The 24,487-nt window shown below is 39.8% G+C and overlaps 1 long non-coding RNA gene across 1 annotated transcript; it reads left to right on the top strand.

Annotated features, from left to right (window-relative positions):
- Positions 1–231: 231 nt before the first annotated feature.
- On the top strand, positions 232–23,296 carry LOC142157639 (uncharacterized). Its single transcript, XR_012692537.1, has 4 exons — positions 232–521; positions 5,888–5,984; positions 19,868–20,012; positions 23,027–23,296. It is a non-coding gene; the product is annotated as an uncharacterized LOC142157639 (long non-coding RNA).
- The last annotated feature ends 1,191 nt before the right edge of the window (positions 23,297–24,487 follow it).

Raw genomic sequence — 24,487 nt, 5'->3', positions numbered from 1 at the left:
GTCCTAGCCAGAAATCACCCGAATCTGTTTAGATCATCTTCACACATGCAGTATACCCTCTTGTACCTACAGACACACACTCTAATCTAGCTCAGGTGAATAAACTATGGGTATGGTGAAGTAAAATGCTGGCAGGGTTACTAACACATGCTGTGACTATGTGCCAGTTCATGAAGCCTGATGGACACTCAAAGAAATACTCTGAAGGCTCTGACTGTCCCTATAGGTCTTCCAAATCATCTGTAGCCACACCGAACTTCTCAGTCAAGTACTCGGTAGGATGATGAAGGTGAGCTCCTGGACACCAGTGAACAACAGGATCTGATCTGAACTCCCTCTGTGCACCCAGACAGACTCTGGACTGCTTCTGGACACATGCACTGCCTCTGTACTCCCTCTGGGCAGCTAGATTGAATCTGCACTCTCTCTGGACGTCTGAGCTGGATCTGCACTTCCTCTAGATGCCTAGACCAGATGTGGACCCCCTCATGACACCTGGACACTGCTGGACTTCTGGACTAGTAAGTAGCTCCTTCACTCTGGAGCTCACAATGTCTGCACTTATTGCACAATGCCACCCTTGTGCCTTCTCTTATGGGCCCCCTCTCCTCTATGGCCACATCTCCTTCTCTCTCCCTAATCCTACCCTTCTCTCTGCTCCTATGAGCCACCATGCCCTGTGTGGGTGGGCTCTGACATCACTTTCCCTTCCCCGCCTGGGCTCGCTGGGATATGCATTCTCCAGCACCCAGGGACAGTCAGGTTTGCTCCAGACTACAAGCTTTTCTTCCCCTCTGTCTCAGCTTCCAAATACTATTGTAAATTATTTATGAATTGTTCCCCACACCTCTTAGATTGTAAGCTTATTTGGGCAGCGACATCATTACCTTTTGTTTCATACCATGGTTTTTTTATTTCTAATGATCCCATCAATGTATAGCGCTGCAATTAGTACTTAATAAATAAATTATGATGATAATAATAATAATATATAAACTTGTATTTTCTCGTCATATTTAAGCTTTTCGTTACACACCTGCAACTAGAGTGCATGAGTTGAACAATGGAAGCGTTGAAAAAGGAGCCTCTATGTTATAATAGACAATCCAAAAGAAAAGACAGATTAATGTATGTTGTAGGTGTATGTTGTAGGTGTATATTGTAGGTGTGCACATATGTGTGCAAGAGCTCAGAAAGAGACACACATTTTTGCATTGCAATTATTGCTGTTAATGTTTCCCTTGTTTTACAAATCTCACAATCTTTCTCTTACCTTCTCATCTTTGATACAAAGAATGAAGTAGGTCGATGTTAGCTCAGTGAGATCACATCATCATCATCATCAACAACTTTTATTTATAAAGTGCCAGCAAGTTCTGTAACGATTTACAATTGGTAACGAACGGTAATAAAACAATACTGAGTAATACATACAGACAGAGAGGTAAGAGAACCCTGCTCGCAAGCTTACAATCTATAGGACAATGGTTTGATACACAAGGGTAAGTGCAACATCATATTTGTCCAGCTAGAATGCAAAGGTTACAAAGTATTTAGTTGTTGTATGATCAGTCACACAACTATGTTGGTCAGACGGTTGTTGTTCTGTGTAGAGGGTGGTAATAGAGTAACCTAGGGAGATTAAAGGGTGGTCAAGGAATATTATAAGCTTGTCTGAAGAAGTGGGTTTTCAGAGAATGCTTGAAGGTTTGAAGACTAGAGGAAAGTCTTGTGGTGCGAGGGAGGAAATTCCATAAAGTGGGTGCAGCCCGAAAAAAGTCCTGTAACCGAGAATGGGAGGAAGTGATGAGAGTGGAAGAGAGACGCAAATCTTGTGCAGAACGGAGGTATCAACTTGGGAGATATTTTGAGATAAGCGAGGAGATGTATGTCGTTGCAATTTTGTTGATGGTCTTGTATGTTAGTAGACAAATTTTATATTGAATTTGTTGAAAAACATGCAACCAATGTAGAGACTGGCAGAGTGACTCAGCAGACGAAAAATGATTTGCAAGGAAAATCAATCTAGCCGCTGCGTGCAAAATAGATTGTAGGGGCTCGAGTCTGATTTTGGGAAGACCAGTAAGGAAGGAATAGCCGATGCGGGAGATGATGAGTGCATGAATTTTTTGCAGTGTCTTGTGTGAGATATGTACGTATTCTGGAAATGTTTTTTAGATGTATGTAGCATTATGTAAATATAGAGTTGATGTGGGAAAGGATAGTTGCGAGTTAAGGATTACACCTAGGCAGTGAGCTTGTCAACAGAAATAGAAATGTCAGGCAGGAAGTTTCTATTGTTGGATGGGAATATTATTAATTCTATTTTTGAAAGATTGAGTTTGAGTTGGCGAGAAGACATCTAAGATGAAATAGCAGAGAGACAGTAACGTGGGACAACACAGATGGTGAGAGATCAGGAAAGGATAGATAAATGTGTGTATCATCCACATAGAGATGATACTGAAATCCAAAGGAGCTTATTAGTTTTCCAAGAGAAGTGGTGTAGATAGAGAATAGCAGAGGACCTAGGACTGAGCCTTGTGGTACTCCAACTGATAAAGGAAGCTGAGTGGAGGTTGTTCCAGAGAAATTAACACTGAAAGAGCGATTAGATAGGTAGGATGAGAACCAGGATAGGACAGTGCCTTCAAGACCTAGGGATTGTAGCGTCTGTATGAGGAGAGAGTGGTCAACGGTGTCAAATGCAGCAGAGAGATCCAGGAGAATAAGAAGAGAGTAACAGCCTTTATTTATAGCTGTGATCAGGTCATTGACAACCTTGGTCAGTGCAGTCTCTGTGGAGTGTTGAGAGCGAAAGCCTGACTGAAGAGGGTCCAATAGGTTGTTTGCAGAAAGGAAACGTGTGAGGTGAGTGTAGGCAAGTCTAGAGGGACATGGGAGCTGAGAGATGGGACGGTAATTTAAGAGAGAGTTTGGGTCAGAATTTTGTTTTTTTTAGAATAGGAGTAATCACTTTGTGCTTGAATAGTGTTGGAAAAATACCAGCAGAGAGAAATAGATTACAGATTTTAGTTAGAGGTAGAATGAGCACAGGAGACAAGGACCTACCAATTTGTGAGGGAATGGGATCAAGAGAACAGGAGGTAGAGTAGGGAGGTAAGAAGGGAGTAGAAACTTCCTCTTCCCTTTGTGGCATCAAATGAAGAGAGGGTGTCAGAGGATGCTGGGAAGGAATTGAGCTAATTGCTAGTTGAGGGAGATGATACCATTTTAAGTCTGATCTTATCAATCTTGTCCTTAAAATAGGAAACAAGATCCTGGGCACTAATGGTAGTTGGAGGGTTTGGGGTGGGAAGATTGAGATGAGATTTAAATGTGTTTAGGAAGCCTGAGCATAGATGAAAGATTAGAAGTATGCTTGTTTATCAGTGTCCAGAGCATTTTGATAGGTAGATAGCAGTATATGCGCTGAAATCATTACAAGATTTACGCCAGTGACGTATGAAATTATACAGTCTAGTTAAAGCAGCAATTCCACATAGAAGGTTCTTTATCTTTAAATAAATTAAGCTGTCTTCTTACAAATCATTATCTCCAGTCACACACACCGGGGGGGGGGGGGGGGGATTTAATTCCCTGCGATGAGCTGCCAGACATCACAGCAACTTCCGGGTACTACAGTTCCAGAACATTACTAATTTTCCTGTGCACCTCTATGGGGGACAAAGAAAAATTTGTGAATTTACATTGCTGTGGAGTTCCTACGCGGCCTTTCCGGAGGCAGGGTTATTCCTCTTCATTTTGATTTTTCTATTCCAAGAACAATAGGTATTCTCAAGACTATCCCCTTAATTACTTGACATACCCCATAGGATTTATAATATAGGGCTCATAGAGTTTAATAAATTATGCACATTGGTTCAATATGTGCAGATATAGTTCAAATCGAGCATCATTCTGCAGTTTCCTGCCCCTGTTGTTAGTCTATTATTAGACTAATTATCTAATATATAAAAGCCTAGCGGCGTGTGTTAGTGTGTGTGTGTGTGTGTGTGTGTGTGTGTGTGTGTGTGTGGAAAAAACTACCGGTGACAGAGTGCTCAAGCTGCAGCGCCACCTGCTGGGCGGAGTTATATACTACACTGACCTACTAAATTCTTAGCATTATCTAATATATAAAAGCCTAGCGGCGTGTGTTAGTGTGTGTGTGTGTGTGGAAAAAACTATTTTCTCAGAAAGGGCTCATCCAATTGACCTTGATTTGACTAGAATGCATGAGTATCATGCACGGGTTAACTTGTATTTTATATATATATATATATAATATTATATTACTATATATTATATTATAAATCCTATGTGGTATTTCAAGTAACTAAGGGGATAGTCTTGAGAATACCTATTGTTCTTGGAATAGAAAAATAAAAATTAAGAGGAATAAACCTATCCTCACAGGATTATAAGTAAGCACCTGAGGACATCAAGTTTATAGGTGTTAACATACTGAATCATTTATCTAATATATGTGAACTATAAGAAAAGCATATTATTAGAGATATTAATCACAAATGTAGTCTCTATATATGTTTTATTTTGATAATATGGTGGAAGAATTCTTATCTAATATATGTGAATTATAGCAACAAACACACTATTAGGGATACTAATCCTGCATGCAGTCTTTACATATATTCTAATTGATAGTATGGTGCAAGAGATCATTCACAATTTAAGAATGGTTGACTCATTATAGATTATGGATTCATGATTTTTTATTTATTCAACAAAGGCATCTGAGACAAAAAGAAAAAGAGAACAAAATATTTGTATCTATACATCCTAATCAATAAAAGGATAAATATTTGATAAATACACAATTAAGATTTGGCACAGCGTCACGGCTAGGTAGCATAGCGCTACCTATCTTAACAGTGAATTATCCTGGTCATTAATTTGTTTATCATTTTTTTAATATTTCGCTAGAAGTTTCTTTAATTGTAATATGAAGAATTTTCATACTAATGTTTCGATTTTAATAGATTATAATAAAGACGAAGCTTCTATTTATATGCTTGTCATTAGAGTTCCTCAAGAAAAACACACTCTCCTTTCTCTTTTTTCCAATATATGATTCATAAAAGTGTGTGAGTGCACCCTCCCCTAGTACACAATATATACTATAAGACAGTATATATTGTAATTGTATACATTTTTGGGGAGTCGTAATGACTGTATCATATATTTTTGTCACTCACATTAGTCCCTGCCCCATTGGAGCAGACACTTTAAATTCCCTAACACACACACACACACACACAGAGACTAGGGTAAATTTGTTAGCAGCCAATTAACCTACTAGTATGTTTTTGGAGTGTGGGAGGAAACCAGAACACCCAGAGGAAACCCACGCAAACACGGGGAGAACATACAAACTCCACACAGATAAGGCCATGGTCGGGAATCGAGCTCATGACCCCAGTGCTGTGAGGCAGAAGTGCTAACCACTTACCAACCGTGCTGCTTACACAGCCAGATCGTATAGGGCTTGATCAGTGCAATTGGACAATAAACACATACACTAAGGATCTTTATACAAAATACATATGCTCTACTAGATATATCTAAATTCTCTCTCATCACTCTACACAGGTTACCTAACTAAGCTGGAAACAGCATTAACTGTTAAACCGCTATAACATCTAACTGGCACCACATTGCACTGCAAAGAGAACTAAACTGAGCTATTAACAGCATTAATTCGCAAAATTGCTGTAACTTAAGAGCTATAAACAAATAACAAGAGCCATAAACATTACTGGCCACACCCACGAGTTATAGACATTGGGAGCTATAAGCAACACGGAAAGGAGCTATATTACTCCTTCACTTGTCTTTCTTCTTTTTTTTTTCTCTCTCCTACCAGGTAGAGAAAAATAATCAATAACTGACACTACGTGAACTCACCTACCCACAGGCAAAAACAAGCAAAACAAGAACACCAACAGGACCACAGCATCAAGGTAAGCACGTACCTACAAAACCAATCCCACACAGCGACAGACATACATCACGTCACATCCGTCTACACTGCGCCACTAAAAAACCTCAAAAAAACCTGAACCACCGCACCAGAAACTCTGAACCCTTCATACAACAGCAACCGCAGTATATATACTGTATATATATATATATATATATATATATATATACACACACACAGTATATACACTACGGTTGCTGTCATATATGATGATGATGATGATATGAAGGGTTCAGAGGTTCTGGTGCTGGATATTTATATATATATATATATATATATATATATATATATATATATATAAATATATATATATATATATATATATATATATATATATATATAAAACAAGATTAATTTCTATGACATATCTGGAGTTGCTAGCTGTTATATGAAAAGTAATATTAGTTATAACTAGCTTCACAAGTACAACCGGAAAAGTTCTCAAGCGAATGCGAACAGAATGAGACCAAACTCTGTGTAATTACCATGTTGGAAACATTATTTAGCTTCTTAAACACATGATATTTTATTTTAACTGAAATAAATAGATTAAATTTATTTGCATGTTGTTATTTGCTAAAATAATTGATTGTGTACTAATCACATCGCAACTGATATTAGTGCACAGAAATTGCTGATTACCACTTTGATTCAATTATTAAACTTCAGCAATTTATATGTATAGAAATGTAGCAGTGGTGAAAAATAGGGGGAGTATACCATTTAAAAAAATAGACAAAAACTAAAACAACAGGGTGTGGACAAAATGAAGTGGCTGCTTCAGTACTTTTTATTTCAATACATTTCAAAAATATTCTGTATTCCTAGTTCCTGAGATCCTTGTTCCTGTATTCCTATGTCCCTGCAAATTTGTGTTCCTGACCTGTCTGTTACTAAGCCAGTAATTTCCTAACATGGGGCCTGATTCATCAAGGTACGCAAACTCATACGTATCTGCTAAACGGGACTTGAGCTACATAAAACACCACATACGCAGCGCAAACAGAGCAGATACGGCACTCAAAGCCAACTCAATCTCAAACTCCAACGCAAATATAAGAGTTTGCGTCACTCAAAGTATGAAACATGAGTTTGCGTACCTTGATGAATCAGGCCCATGATTATCCCAGACTTTCACAATGCACTTTTTTGTAAAGCTATAAAATTGCCATTTTGTCACTGACATAATTAATACAGTATTATTTTTCATTGCAAAACTCACAATATACATATCCGTTATGGATATGCAATATACCTAAAAGTAATGAACTTCTTAAATACAACATTCATAAATGTGTACATCTTCAAAGTGTATATGCATTCATTGGTGAACAGGACAGTGACAAAAAATGATGGACAGATATATATTGATGGCAGTCAATTATATCTTTCAGTTTACATAGACTTTAAAGTCTTTGTTCAATGACAAAAATATTGTAATAAGTGTGGCTCAAATTATCAATATGTAATTTAGACCAACTGCCAACTGCCCAAAAAACTTAATTGTACTCTCTGTACGTTGGATTTTGCTCACACCACTCTAAAGAAACAATCTTTACTGTAGTAGTCATAAATGCAAATGTCCACTCCTTAGTAATTCTGTTTTATTAATCTTCAGGGTTTGACACAGTTAATCACTCTTTTCTTCCTTGGGTATCCAAGGCTTGTACTTTCTATGATCTCATAGAAAGTATGATCTAAATGATCTATATGTCTTGCTAAACCTTTAGTGTCCCCAATTCCTGCACTGTTTCCTCTCCTCGTCCTCTTTATTGGTGTACCACAAGACTCTCTCTTTGGACTCCTCCACTATTTCACCATTATTTATGGGCTTGATTAGCTCATTTGCTCCGTTGGGTTTCAGTATCACCTGTATGCTGATGACACTCAATTCTATCTCTATGGTACAGATCTCTGATCTCTGCTAGTCCCAGTTACTATTTTATGTGCTTTTGATGCATAAATACAAGCTGGATAAAACAGAACCTGCCATATTTCTACAATTATTCCCCTGCCATAACAATCACTGGGGATAACATTCCAATCTCTCCCGCTCCACTAGCACCCTGCTTAGGGGCAATCTTTCACTCTGTCCTCTCATTCACTGCTCACATTCATGCTCTGACAACTGGCTGTTGTCTTCATCTTAAGTGTCTGCCTCCTATCTGTCCCTTTCTCACATATGACAAAGTTAAGTTACTTGTGCATTGTCAGGCGCCGTCCCCGCATTACTCCTGGGTGCCGGTGAACGGCCGCCTGTCTGCCCTCTTGCTCACATCCCATTGCCTAGCAATGGGACGCTTCTTCGGGCTATTGGCTTACCTCCAGCACGCGCATGTGCACTTCAGCCGCATCTCGTTCCTAGGCAGCGGGACACTCTCTCCGTGGCTCTGTTGGAGGTCAGATGTGCTCTGACCGCTGAAATCCCTCTCCTCCAATCAGGGTCCATTTCCTGATATATAAGGATCCCACTTCCACTGGCACATTGCCAGAGTATTGGTTCACCAGTCTCCAGCGTTACAGAGTCCTTCTCCCTGTTCCTGTTTATTGCTATTGGTCCTGACATTCGGCTTGTTCCTAGACTAGCCCTTTGTCTTTGTGATTTGGTACCTTTTGTCCTCTAGTTCCTGACCTCATTTTTTCTGACCATTCTTCTGGAGTCCGCTTTGTACTTCGCCTCGGCCATCCTGTGTACACTCCATTGCGCTGCTGACTGCCTGGAAGAACCGCGACCTGCGCACCTCATGCAACCAAGCCCATACCTCCTTGCGGGGTGCCTGGTGAATACCGGGGGTGTGTTAGATCCCGCGCCTGTCAGTCTAGTTGCGTCAATACCAGTCAGTGGCTACCTCCATACTCCAAACGTGACATGCATGTCCTAATAAGGGTGTACAGACTCAGGTTAAGCACGTCACTTTGAGATGCGTTTTATTTTGAGGTACATGAATCTTGAAATACATTAGATAGGAGATGTACGTTTTGCATCTACTTAAATTGCGAGCAAGTTTTGAAATTGATGATGATGATTGTTGCATTTTTTGCTCCAGATGCATCTGTACACTAGAGTTGAGGTCAGACATATCTTAAGATGCACTAAAAACACCAAGGGGCATATTTACTAAACTATGGGTTTCAAAAAGTGAAGATGTTGCCTATAGCAACCAATCAGATTCTAATTATCATTTATTTAGTACATTCTACAAAATGACAGCTAGAATCTGATTGGTTGCTATAGGCAACATCTCTACTTTTTTGAAACCCACAGTTTAGTAAATATACCACCAGGTTTTCAAGCCTTTAAACACATCATAAAAATGTATTTCTTTGTGCCTATAAACTGACCCCATAATATCTGACTCCACTTAACTGATGTGTTAGAATGTTTCCAATGACAATCGGAATAACGTGCACGCTAAATTTATCACATTATAGGTCCCCTCAGCTCTTGTTCCTAACTTTTTTTCCTTTAGATTGTAAGCTCTATTGAGCAGGGCTCTCACTTTGTTGTGTCACCATGTTTTCGTAAATGTGAAAATTATGTCATTCCTATAATGCTCTGTCTGTACTATATACTTTGTACCACACTGGTTTAGATAGTGATGATTTATAAATCGATAATAATAAGACAAAAATCCCAAATAAATATCATTGTGCGAGTAAATTAATCTTGATTTTACACACCACTGCATTAAATTTACCTTGTTATTTTAATCATGTACATTTTTATATTAATTTCTGCAGATATTATTTTCCTACTTTGCAATAAAAGGGTTATCAGGCTCTCCAAGGTTGGCCTTTTATTTATCTTCAAGGACACATAACACAACTGGATTTTGGACATTTGCAGACACAAGCTTCAGTTATTCCTGTTTGAGTAAGAGACAATGCAAACAGAAAATTAGACAATCATTGTGAATGTAGAAAATCTGCAGTGTATTGTTTAATTCTGTAATTATCTACTAGGACTATAAATAATTGGGAGATTTACCTTTCCTATGAATAATTTGTCTTTACTTTCACCAGTGGTTGAATTGGACATTCAGAAGTGACGGTATGAAAAATGTAATGTAAATGTAAGTGAATGAAATTTGATAGTCTTACAATGAAGGCAGTAGGAGAAGTGGCGGTATATTATACCATCGTATACACCCCCTCTTCGACCACTAGCTTTCACTATGTTTTACTATAAATGTTCAGTAAATCATGAGAATAAGTTATGTACAGATGATTTTATTTGCTCTATTACCACAAACTCCAGGTAAATGAAGATAATAGCTATAGACTGGACATCTTGATCATTGGACACCTTCTTAAACATCATCATCATCATCATCATCATCATCATCACCATTTATTTATATAGCGCCACTAATTCCGGAGCGTTGCACAGAGAACTCACTCACATCAGTCCCTGCCCCATTGGGGCTTACAGTCTAAATTCCATAACCCAGACACACAGACAGAATAGGGTCAATTTGTAAGCAGCCAATTAACCTACCAGTATGTTTTTGGAGTGTGGGAGGAAACCGGTGCACCCGGAGGAAACCCACGCAAACACGGGGAGAACATACAAACTCCACACAGATAAGGCCATGGTTGACAATTGAACTCATGACCCCAGTGCTGTAAGGCAGAAGTGCTAACTACTGAGCCACCGTGCTGCCCCAACATCATCTTGGACATCTTGATCTTTGCGATTTGGCTCTTCGGGTTCGTGGTCAAACTGTTTATAGCGCTGATCATTAAGCAATTTTCTTAAAGGATCAGTCTGCACCATGTTTGGTCAGTATTATTCATCAGTATTACTGTAGCGTTCTAGCTCTGAATGAAATATATTTCCCAGCAAGCCTGAGACCTTCATCTCAAGCAAAAATGTTGTAATATATATTGTATGGATAAATGAGGACCACAATCGCCATGAATGCATTTAGGCGTCAGACTTGCAGTCTCATCATGGCACTTACTTTTAAGGGTTAAGCTTTCCTCAGGTTTTTGAAATAGCCAATAGGATACCACGGGGTGGGGTTAGGAAGCCTATATAAGCAAGAGGGACAGGAAATGTCCCTTTCTTTCTTCAGGATTTTCCTCCCGCCCTCCCCATTTTGATGACTTTTGATTTCACTGACATTGTGTATTGTTGTTAACCTTGTTTTTCTCTCCTAATTCAGACGAGGCACAGGAAAAGCAGTGCAGCCAGAAGTGTTATGTTGGGCCGCAGTAGTCATCCCTTTCAATCTTGTCTCTTCAGGGTCACTTGTGTAGGTGCCTGTGGTATCGTTTGTGGGAGTGTCCCTCTGAGGCAAGAAGGGGCGGAGTCTTTCGGACGCCAGTAAGGTAGCGCCGGGGTTCAGGGCCGGCTCGTCACCCCAAGTTTCGTTTGGTGTTGACTGGTAGCTCTTACTGCATCTGCTTTCGCTGCCACTATTTCTATATCAATTAAAACTGTGACCTCAGGTTATGATTTAAGCTTAGACAGTTTGAAGGTAAAAGAAGGTGGTGGTGTCAGCCCTTGGCGTTTAACAATGTGTAAATAACCATCAATAAGTGAAACAATAAAACAATGATATCCACAACAATTATCTGTTCGTACTCCAACTCTGCTGTACAGTCGCCATTCTCACATTCCCCATCAATAACTGCAATTGTAACCCATGTAATCCTGTGTGATCCTGTCACATAATGATAACAAACCAGCAGGACGGAAGAGCTTTGCGTTAGGGGTAGTTGCCCAGGGCGCCAAGCTTAAGGGTGACGCTGAAAATGAATATTTTAGGTTAATTTGGTTAACATTGAGGTCCAAGGATTGTCAGTTTTCTTTCTTGCCTAAGATGCTAAAATGTCTAGTTATGGCTCTGTACATCAAACCATTGATATTATTATTTGAATAAAGATCCCCTAAAGGTGTGAGGTTCGGAGAACATATTGAATTCATTGCTGGTGATTAATCCCATATCATAAATAAAAGAAATAAAAAAAAAAATAGATAACACATCAAACAGATTTAGAGTGGATACATTTTGGTGCTTATCTTGTTATCGCAGCTTAAAGGCCGGTAAAAAAAAAAGTGGCTGTTGGTCTCTATAGCAAACGACAGCTGATGAAAACCGCTTTTATACTTACCCTGAAATGCAAAATGCAACTATATTATTGCAGACACACCATTTCCATGTCTGCACATACTTTGTCTTCCTCTAACAAAATGATGTGTTATAGTAATTGTTTGATGTTGAGTCAAGAAAAAATAACTAAAGTAACCAAAAAAAAACATACAGCAAAACCAGGTTTGTTTTCTTTTATTTTACATCTTGAACGTTTTATTAGGTTACAAAAACTGCCAAAAAAGCAACTTTCAATAACTAGACTAAAATCAGCAGAAAAAAAAATGTTTTAGGCATTTTAATGAGGCTTTTGGTGCTTAAAATGGGCGCCTGGAGATTGCTACATTCCAGACCAAGTAACTTCTTCTAAACTAGCAGAACATTCCACTTTCACATCACAGTCATGTTGTCAGGGTTTTTGCACTTTCAATAAAGTTACACATGTTTTAACTTTAGATTCTACAACACATTGTTCATTGCCAAAAATAACACATGGTTGTATTTACTTGTTGCATATTTTATTTCCTAATTAGAGTTTTAGCAGCTAAGTGACACTTGATAAATATTTTTCTAAATAATTGTGTTGTTTAAGTATCTTGTAAGGTCATTTTTTATTTGATGGACCAGCTTTATTTCATGGTTCGGAAAATAATCACAAGCATTTATATGTGTAAAAATTTCCCCCACTGACGTTAGATTTGCGTTTAACTTGCGGCTCTTTTACTTGCACTTGGGAGATCATTGGAAGTTACTTCATTAATCGCAACGCATTTAACTTGAAGAGAAAACCACATTCAGTTTTCAGAAGCCTTTTCATATTATCACTGCTCGTGGACCGCACACAATTGACACCAGTGGATAAGAGGCCTAATGGAACTAAATTAAATGGATTAATCTGTAAGGCTTTGGGAATATATACATTACATAATGTAGAGGACTTCTCTGTTCACTATCGTAAAATAAAGTTATTATAATTGCCACACATGGATTTTTTATGTCAGGCAATTTACCTATTTTCTACAAGGCTGCCCAAGTATTAGTATGTGTTTGCACAAAATGACCAACTGTCCTAATCAAAGTCAAATTGAGGCCATCCAGGTATTGATCTGGTGGGCTACCACATATATGATATCATTGTTCCACTGCTTTTTGCTTGGTTTTTTAATAACTTTTTAATTTTTTTAATAACCAGCTGCACTAACTTGGACTCATGTGAACCAGTAATTTACTAGTAATTGGTGGCTAATATGTACTATATTACACCAGATTACCAGTGTGAGTGGGAGTATTTATGATGTTCTCACTCATATTGATAAGCTGATCACAAATATTGTGATATTGCTGCCGATAAAGGGCAACTCACCTAATCATCATCATCATCATCATCATCATTTATTTATGATAGCGCCAACATATTCCGTAGCACTTTACAATTGGGGACAAACATAGTAACTAATAAACAAACTGAGTAAAACAGACAAAGAGGTGAGAAGGCCCTGCTGGCAAGCTTACAATCTATGGGACAGTGGGAGTTTGACACATGAGGTTAAGTCTACATTTTGCATTTCGGCCCAGCCAGACTGTAAAGGTAAAAGTGACTCATAGGCTAAATGATCCTGTCACACAACAATGTTGGTCAGGGGGTAGTTGTCTTGTGTGAAATTGTGTAACGGGTGGTAATAGGGTAATGTAGTGAAGTTAAGAGGGTGGTCGAGGAATATTATAAGCTTGTCTGAAGAGGTGGGTTTTCAGAGAATGCTTGAAAGTTTGTAGACCAGAGGAGAGTCTTATTGTGCGAGGGAGAGAATTCCATAGAGTGGGTGCAGCCCGAAAAAGTCCTGTAACCGGGAATGGAAGGATGTAATGAGGGTGGATGAGAGACGCAGATCTTGTGCAAAAATGGAGCTGACGAGTTGGGAGATAATGCAATGTGTGCCCACAAACTGACTGCAATGCCACATAATGAACCTATTGAAATCAATAAACCTATTAGCGGGCATGACTGAAAATGTTATTGGAAGATGACTGCTATGATGTCAGCAACCACGTGTGAGCAAACTCTCAGGTTGAGCGGCAGCCGGTAAGTTGTGCTTTGTTAAATGTATCTTCCATTTGGGGTCCCAGCTGGTAGGTCACAGGAGATTGCATTTCTGGTCCTGCCAAATCACTACTTGTAATTGGCATCTTACAAAAATTCCTCTGGCAGCACTTGGATAATGCTAAGATTTCCTGACAAATCAGTAATATAGAGCTGCTGCCGCTTGATGCAAGCTGCCAGCATAGGAAGGATAAGAGGTGCCCCTGCAAATCATATAAAGCTACTTTTCTTATAAAGCCACCTGAGGCAAGGTACTCACTTTGGACCATTGGGCACACAGGTAAATCAGGTTAAAAAAACATATGTAAGTTCCATTGTGTGTTGTATTTTGTCTGAAATAACTCTGCGCATGCTCAGAAATAGACTGTACGCCAGTGAAAGCAAGTGCATGCAATTCATCTCTGAATGCAAATGACAAATCTGACTGCCTATGATTTGAAGGGAGGAGCGGGGAAGGAAAGGGTGAATGCACATAAGCCATGCACAGTAAGGGTGTGCCAAGGTCCAGCGCACACACATTTGTACTATACAAATTCTGGGCATCTCTCAGGCATATGATTTTTAGCCGTATCAGTTGTACCAGCGACAGAGCAGGTGTAAATGCTGATTAATAGTGATGACAGTCATGTATGCAAATCAGAACAAAGAGAAAATGTAAAAATGCATTTTATGTACAATAGACATTGATTACAAAATAATGATTATATTATTAACAGGTTTTAAAGTATTTAATTTATTTTGTTTCTGTGATTTCTGATGGGACTGCATTGCGTATATCCTGCTGTGTGTTGTGTCTGGCGTAGGTGCGTCTAAAAAACAAAAAGTAAATTGAGTTTCCTTTGTGTTCCTTGATGAATCAGGACCATGATATACAATACATCGTTGATGATAACAGGGTAGAATATTCACTTATCTACATTAGTGACTTAGTCCATGGGGGAGTGGAGAGAATCTCTGGAGCACTATCTTCTTATTAAGTAAGCATAGATATTGTGACATGTAAAGCTGAAAACAGTGTATGACATTCAACAGGATAAATGTTCAATTTGGCCATACATGTGGGTGGTCAAATTGGATGACATCCGGCTGTTGGGGCTCTCGGGTCGAACAGATGGATCATTATTGGGGTTATTGGGGTCTTTTAGTACAGTTGGAAGATGACCACACACATAGGTCGATAGGGGCAAATTGTGGTCATCTTTCAAACACATTTACGAACATGACCTTACAGCACTGGGGTCATGAGTTCAATTCCCGACCATGGCCTTATCTGTGAGGAGTTTGTATGTTCTGCCCGTGTTTGCGTGGGTTTCCTCCGGGTGCTCCGGTTTCCTCCCACACTCTAAAAACATACTGGTAGGTTAATTTGCTGCTACCAAATTGACCCTAGTGTGTGTGTGTGTGTGTGTGTGTGTGTGTGTGTTAGGGAATTTAGACTGTAAGCCCCAAAGGGGCAGGGACTGATGTGAATGGCAAATATTCTTTGTACAGCGCTGTGGAATTGGTGGCGCTACGTAAATAAATTATGATTATAATTTAATTATCTGAAGGTGATTCTAATCTATCATTACGTGGATTACATTGTGAGCGAGTTCTCTGTACAGCGCTGCGGAATTAGTGGTGCTATATAAATAAATGGGGATGATGGGCGATCATTTGGGCCATTGCGCTCGTTTTTTGGACCATACATGTTATCCATATCAAGCTAATTGTCGATATCGGCTGCAATATTGCAGAGCTCATGTCCATCATAAGGAAAGTAACACAATGCAGTACCCTGCACCTTGTACAACAATATATTTATATGTGTTTTATTACTATTACACTGAATATAGATTATGGTCTCCAGCATGGCTAATAATGGTTCTTGTAAGAGTTCATCTACAGGTCATTAGGAACAATAGTTTCCAGTTACAGAACATATCTGAATAGGTATTTTTTTAAAACTGTGAAAGTGAAAATATGAATTAATAATTGCAGAAAATCAGATATCAAATACCACAACAAGAATAGATTGCACTTTGCTCTGCTTGTGGTGCTGTGAAAATCATTTATTTTGCTCTAGCGCAGCTATTCTATTGCCCAGGTATGACTCTTGTTGTTCTCTTACTATTTATATCAGTGTAATTCTTGCATGACATTTTTGTGACTGTTATTGTTATAGCTGTATGGGACAATGTTTTAACAGTGGATTGTTTTATTTTACGCTGCCTGGGGCCATGAATATCAGCTCCCCTCCTGTGAGCCAGAGCTTTTAATTGTGTTGTAAGGAAGGAAAAAGTGCACATTGAGTACTAATTATAGTTTTACATTAGTTCTCCTAGAGGAAGAATTACCTAAAAGGAACTCAGAAGAGAGATGAAGCCAAAGGTCAAAAGAATATTCAAACTTTTGTTCCATTTCCAGAGGGAATACGTTGTATAGGGAGAAATGACATAAGATTTCCTTGGTATTGTAGGCCTGCGCCTGTGGCAGCCAGGCAGTGCCCTCAGAATTGGTGTGTGCAATGTGCCTTAAAGAGGTATTGCAGGTAAAAGAGACAGACTCTCAGGATGTGATAAGCTAGATGGTGTCAGGCGCCGTCCCCACACGGTACATAGGTGCTGGGGAGAGACACCTGTCTTGCTGAACAGCTCCTGGTTCCGCCGGCCGCACATGCACAGAAGGACTTATGTTCCGTTGGCAACGGAACACTTCTTTCCTCAGGTTTTGTTCTTGACCACCGCTATTATACTCCACCAATCAAGGGCCTGGCTAGGGTTTATAAGGCACCTCTTCCCACATGCTTTCTCCTGCTCCCTGTTCCTATTATTGTCCATTGTTTCCTGACTCCTAGTTTGTTCCTGACCAATCTCTCTGTCCTGTGATTTGACTCCGCTGTTTCCTGGATTCCGACCTCTGCTCGCTTCTGACCTTCCCTCTGGATCACCCCAGTGTACTGCGCTATCGATTGGCACCCGATCCGGACCGTACGGCCATTCCTGCTCTCTCCTGCTGCACTGTTAACTAGCTGGGGTAACGGCGATCTGCGCACCTCACGCAGCCAAGCCCAAACCTCCTTGCGGGTGTCCCTGGTGAATACCGTGGGTGTATTAGACTCCGCACCTCCCTGTCTAGTAGTGTCAATATCAGTCAGCGGCATCCTCGAAGTCATATCGTGACAGATGGTGGAAGCAGTGGAGGACGGTATCTCCGAGTTTACAAGTAATAGGGGTCCTTCCAAAAAGACGTCTAAAGCTGATACTAATCTAGATCAAGAAGAAATCCTCCAGGAGTTCCTAAGTGTTTTTTTACAGGCCGTCTATTTTCTGACAGGCATTTAGAGAAGCCTTAGATTTAGAAGAGCCTAAGAGCTCTCATTCTCAGCACAGAAACTATTATCCTAATTTTGAGTATGTGAAAGATAATTTTCTGCTACTACAGGCGATTATTGAAGTAATTCTGCATGAATGGAAGAAAGCAGATAAAAGTCATTGGGGAATAACCATTAAAGTTATATCCAGTAAAGAGGAAATAAATGTATCTTCTATTCCTGTAGTTGATGTGGCTATCATTTGACTTCTTAGGCATGTTACATGTCACTCACCAGACTGTGAGTGCTTCTTCCCGTGTATTTAGGAACCGTGGCCGTCCACCATCCTGAGGGTCTGCGCATGCGCAGCACTTTCAAACCTTCAGTACCTGTTCCTTTTAGTTAATTGGCTGATCAGGCAACACTCCCTATTTAAAGCACCTGAGTTCCATACCTCGTTGCCTGATCTTGGAGTCTCATTCCCCATGAGCCTCTGAAGGTGTTCCTGTGTTTCCTCGTGTATTCAGCGCTGCTGATTCCTGTGGTTTCCAGACCACTTCAACTCTCCTGTGGTTTCCAGACCACTTCAACTCTCCTGTGGTTTCCAGATCACTTCAACCCTCCTGTGTTTCATCGTGACTGTTTAGCTGATTCCTATCCGCTGCCTCCGTGCACTACAGTCTTCAGCTCACTTCAACCCTCCTGTGTTTCATCGTGACTGTTTAGCTGATTCCTATCCGCTGCCTCCGTGCACTACAGTCTTCAGCTCACCTCAACTCTCCTGTGTTTCCTCGAGACTGCAACAGCTGATTCCTATCCGCTGCTCTCCGTGCTCAACTGTTCCAGCTCAGCTCTACTCTCCCGTGTTTCATCGTGACTGCACCTGCTGATTCCTATCCGCTACCTCCGTGTACCTGCAGAGTCCTGCTGGCTGCTACTCCTCAGTTCTACTTGTGTCTGCAGCAGCTGATCCGCTCTCCGTGCTTCTCAGTGTTCCTGACGGTGTCTACTCGCCAGTCTGCATCAGATGTACGCCTCGCTGCTTTCATCTCGGCTAGACCATCACTACTCTTCAGGGTCCTCCAGGAGTCCAGTTCTACATACTACTGCTTCCTGAGTATTTGTTGCTTTCCCTGCTGGTCTACCTACCTGTGCGCTGCACCTACTTGATTACCGCTTCACCCTCCAGGGACTTCGCATCCTGCCGGCCTCCAACCGTTCAGGTATCTCTGTACTCCTGTCTGACAGCCTGCTCCTGAACCACGGTATGCATACTCTCTGACTGTACTGGTGTATTGCATATCTTGCTGGACTGAGTTGTTCTCCTCTGGAGTTTACTATCCGCTGAGACTATTGCCATCATTGACTGTGTTATCTTTTGCCCGGATAGTTTCTGTGACTTTGTATTATTACAGTGCTGTTCAGTCATTACTATATTGTGCATGTCATTGTGGATCAAGTTCAAGGTGCCCGTGTATCCTCTGTATTGCAGTCTCTCCCCATGCTCCTCCTCACATATATATTCAGTGGTACAACTTGCTAGAGGCAGACCACTGATCCCTGTTTCCTGTGTCACCTGTTCCAGTATCCTCTCACATAGCAGTGGTACAACTTGCTAACGCAGACCACTGACTCCCCGGATACCTCCACTTGGATTCCATTCCTTCACCCAGACAGCGGTACAACTTGCTAAACGCAGACCGCTGACTCTCATCACCTCCTCGTTGCTGTTGGACATTCCTCCTCACTATAGCAGTGGTACAACTTGCTACCGCAGACCACTGACTACCATCACGTTCCTTTGTCCATTCAGTTCCTCGTGTACTTCTACATATATATTACCAGTGCTGCTAGTCATAGACTTCCACGAGCATCTCTATCATCTGCTGTCTCCTGTTCCGTGATCACCCCGCTACCAGAGTACCATATTACCATCTATACTGCTCTGGTAAGCCCATCACCTGGTGATCCCTGGGTAAAGACTCCTAGTGCCCGTGACATTACATTTCCTATGGAAAATTTTATTTCTTGTAGAGATAGAAAAAATTTAAATGATCTAAAGAAATAATATTCTATGTTGTAGTCTTACTTCGGTGGCTAAAGCTTTAAAGGTATGTTGGGGAAATAAAGAAAGAAATTATTATAGCCGCTCTGGATGAATTGAAACTGCCATCAGATTTCTTGTCTGGATTTTGTCACCATTTATGCTCCTTTTGGTTAAAGCCAGAAGAAGAATTTGGTTAAAATCATGGTCAGCACCCCCTTTCCTTAAAACAGAATATTTGTACCAAATTATGTTTTTTTTTCTATTTTACAATAAATTAGAAGAAGCAATTTCAAGTGTGACCACAGAAAAAATTGGTTTATTTCCTTAGGAAAGAAAAAGAAGAAGACAAAGCACAAATTTAGACCAATGTTCTTTTCAGAACCAGTTTAAGGAATTAAGAGCAGATACACCTGGTAAGGAATATTTAAGAGGAACATGGAAGGTCACCCAGAGTTGAGTTCTTAAAGGAAGAGGTAGGTCATTCTGACTGTCTATATTTCAGCTGTGGGGGTAAGACCTCAGCCCTTTGTTGAGTCTGGTGGAGAATATTTCAGACAAATGGGTCCCTGAAATGGTAGCAACAGCAAACTCTAATTTAAAGTTTCCCTACCGAGAAATCTTTTTATTCAAGTTTCACCTCCAAAGTCAACAGAAGGGAAGAATATTATGTTCCAGTGTGTAACTGAAAACTTAAAACTTCAATCCAGTACAAGAATTTAAGAAAGTAATCAAATAGTTCACTATACTGAAAGTCATCAGCCCAGGAAAATGGATGCTTCCATAGACTTAAAAGATACATATATTCATGCCTCAGAGGTGGCAGAAAGTCAAAGTTTTCTTCATTTCACAGTGGGACCCACCATTACCAATGTTGAGGTCCTGGTGGAATTTATTTATTTTGGGGTCGGTGGCTCAATTGTTATCATTTCTGCCTCACAGTGGGATGATGAGGTCGATTCCTGACCAGAGCCTTATCTATGTGACATTTGTATGTTCTCCACAAGCCTGCGTGGGTTTCCTCCAAGTGTCGATCGTCGGTTCATTCGGTTGGTCATACTGTTTAATATTTTCCGACCAATCACGAACGTTCATGCAATGTGTATGCACTCATGCTAATGATCTCCATAGAGTTTACAGAGTCGTGTTCTTTTCAGCCGATGCTAGCAATAAATGTCCCTGTGAATAAATGTAAAGAGTGCTGTAGAAGGAATAAATCATTTGCTCGTTCTGAGACAGAATGTTTCGTTTCTGAGTCACAGAAGCTAACGAAATTCGTTAGGACATATGGATAGCTATAACAAGGTGGTTTAAATCAGTGTGACAATAATGGATAATTGAATTAATGAATGAATTATTTAATTAATTAATATTGTGCTGTCATTCTCTGAAGACTAGAGGATCAGATGAAGGACCAGATCAAGAGCACAGATCTGAAGGTAAATCGTGTCGGTGTGTATGCATGAATCGTCAGACCGATCTGACTTTCATTCGTAGGTACATTCGTTTCAGATAACACGACGGTCGGAAAATTCTTCAGTGTGTACCCAGCCTTATTCTATGAAACAACTATGATTATGTTGATTTGTCTCAGAGAATTCCTATAGCAATACTGATAAAGATAGATATACTATTTCTCGCATTTGATATCTCATTTGACGACAGTAACAATGACTGTAGATATATACAACGACTCCCACTTCTATGGGGGTTTTTTTATCGTTTTTTTATTGTTTATTTATTTTACTATAAAAATGTATTTACACATTCTTAAATAAATATTATTATTATTAATATTAACTAATATTAACTACCAATTAGCACAATAACTGTTAAAAAGATAGGTAAATTCAATTGTCCGTTTTAAAAATGTTAATTTTTCATAGTTTTCGTTAACCTAGTTTTTATTCAGATTTCTTTGACAACCTAATCTGATTTAATTGGGAGTATGTATAAATCTATAGTCACTGCCTCACTGGTCTTGGTATGTGCTATAAATTAAAATTGCTATATCTCATGTTTATTACTGAACGCACCGCATGAAATTCAGGGTAAAAGTAAAGTGAATAGTTGTTCACCGCCAATGTAGGTTATTTTTTAAATGTTTATGAACGGAACACTTTGAGTTTTTAAATAATCAGATCAATCCAACTGTATGAAATCTATGCTATGGAACTCTATACTAAAGAACATTTGGCAGTTATACTATAATTTGAAAAAAGTTTCACAAGTTTAGAATAAATACCACGACTTCATAAAGTAGTATGAAGGCTTTACTGTAGAAGATCGTGGAGGAGCAAAACACAGTCTTTGTCTACCCAGCAGAAATCATAGGGGGGCAACTGCCCCTCCCCCCCATCCACCTGGTTCCATCACCCCTGTCAACAGCAGATATTTTGGACCCAGGAAAAGGATTTTAGTTACATCAGATACCGGCATAAATGCTGGGAAGCTCACTGTGTGGGAAAGACTGTACAAGGTATACAGCCATCAAACTGGTCAATGGTCCTATTAAATGTTCTAGAAGTAAGAGCAGATTTTTGGGCACTGGAAATGTTTTCGCCTTTATAGAAGCAAGGTGGCATAACTGTGCAAGACACGACCAAGCCAGTTATAAAGAGGGCATAAAAGAATCTGAAAAATTTGTCAGCAGTTTATCTATCAGGGAGAGAAAACTATATTGTGGATCAGTTCAGCAGGAACTTCCTAGACAGAAACAAATGGGCCTTGAACCCCAGGTGCATCTAACAAACTATGAAGGAACGGTGGGGGTGACAGAAATAAGTTTCAAGAGCATCAAAAAAGAACTATACATTCTACCTATATAATCCTCATTTTCTATTAAAGTTGTGATGCCCAAAGTCAGATGGCAAAGATGCCATCTTTATTCATGGAAATTGAACCTAGTAATAATAATGATAGTATATTTCATTCCATGCCACTTATTCTGAGACTCTATTAATGAAAATCCATCAAGAAGTGGTTCGTCATCATCATCATCATCATCATCATCATCGTTTATTCATAAAGCCACAAGGTGCCACAGATTCCGCAGCGCCAGACTGTCAGCATACAAATACATGCCTATAACATAGCAAACACATAAATGCACATAAGTATAAAACAAGTACAATTAAGCAGTATAGCAGACATGTGGTAAAAAATCCAAGTGTGAGTAATGCTCGAGCTATTACAGGTAGCAAAGTATGAATTCTGTGTGTATGAGTAAATGATCATGCTTACAAAAGTATGGAAAACTATGCAAAAATAATGTTAGATATATATTGTGACAATGGGAGTGGTTTTCCACAGGCCTCTAATAGTGGAATTAGCTATGGTGCTAACTGTCTGCAGGTAAAAGGCTGCAGACCAAGTTATATACAGGTGTAGCATTGTGCTTAAGTTCAGTAATGTACAGGTCAGAGACATGTGGTAAAGTAAATGTAAAAAAGTGATTTACTTGAATGCTTTAACGTGTTTGTATCCACAGAGCTGATAGGGGTGGCTGTGCTGATTAGGCGTTACAGAACACCTGAGGAGCCATCCTTTAAAGACAAGGTGGGAGTGTCGCCTGTCAGTCATCCAAGCCTGTGGGAGAAGACATGTGTATTTAATCCTGGAGTTGTACTATTGTTAGAGGTGACTGACGCTGAGCTAGTTGGCCAGTCAGTAGGGAGCTGTACTGTGTCTAGTTAGTGTTTAGGGTCACCAGCAGGTGCAAGTAATAGGTAGTTGCTTGCTGGTGTCATCCTGATGGAAGTTGTGCAATTTATTGTGATGAAAACAATAAATATATTTGATTTATAAAAGAAGTTTCGTGTTGCTGATGTCTACTGGGAATTCTTGCAACAGAAGGTGACAAAAGTGGCAGTAGAAGGGGGCGGTTTTGTTACAATATATATATATATATATATATATATATATATATATATATATAAATATATATATATATATATATATATATTTATTTATATGAAATATATATAAATTATTGCATAGTGTTCACTTTAAGGGCGGAAGCCCAATTAGTGAAACCTGTTATGAGCCTCCTTATAAAAGGCAATGGATTTTAGATGATATTATTCCTCCCGGCGAAGTTGGTGGTCAACGAAACGCGTAGAGGATTTGAAGAGTCACACAAGTTCAGAGCCGGATTAACAATAGGGCTAAAGGGGCTACAGCCCAGGGGCCTCGGGCAGCTGGGGGCCAGCCAGCATTCATCGGGTCGGGGGCCCCCGGCTCCGACTGTCACCTGTTCAAGGAAAATGGTAGGCAGCTAACAGCAAATGTTTTGCTGTTAGCTGCCTGCTGTTGTAGGACTTATGCGGCGTGCAGTAGGCTCCTTACTGAGGAGATTTAGTGAGAGTGAGACTATGAGTCATAGTCTCCCTCTCACGAGATCTCCTCAGTAAGGAGATTACTGCGAGCCGCATAAATCCTGCAGGGAGTGGAACAACGAAGGGAGGTGAGTTCACGGGGGCGGGGGGAACCTCATGGCTGCGGGGGCCTCATGAGGGGGCCCTCACAGTACCCTTAGCCCGGGGGCCTTCTTTCCCTTAATCCGGCCCTGCACAAGTTTGATACTTGCTGGCTACGGACTACCTTTGATGTTCGTGTCTTTTTATACATGCTGTTTTACAAGAACTCTTCTGGTACGTGTATATCAAGGATGACTTTTTATCATTAAATTACGTTAATGCACTATGGAAGCGCCCCTCCCTGTTTGATTTTTCAGATTTTCATATCTCATACCCATGGAGATCGGGTTAAAAGAAGGGATGACGCACGATATATACACTGCTAGTGCTATAAATTTTCAGCCACACATACAGACTGATTGGGCTGATATTTTAAAACTAAGACTTGTAAACCTTCTTTAGGCGCACTGTATAAATAATTGTACTGTTATATATATATATATATATATATATATATATATATATATATATAC

The sequence above is a fragment of the Mixophyes fleayi genome, chromosome 5 (assembly GCF_038048845.1).
Source record: "Mixophyes fleayi isolate aMixFle1 chromosome 5, aMixFle1.hap1, whole genome shotgun sequence".
Lineage (NCBI taxonomy): Eukaryota > Metazoa > Chordata > Amphibia > Anura > Limnodynastidae > Mixophyes > Mixophyes fleayi.
Note: the sequence above shows the minus strand (reverse complement) of the source record. Positions and strands in the feature narration are given on the sequence as shown.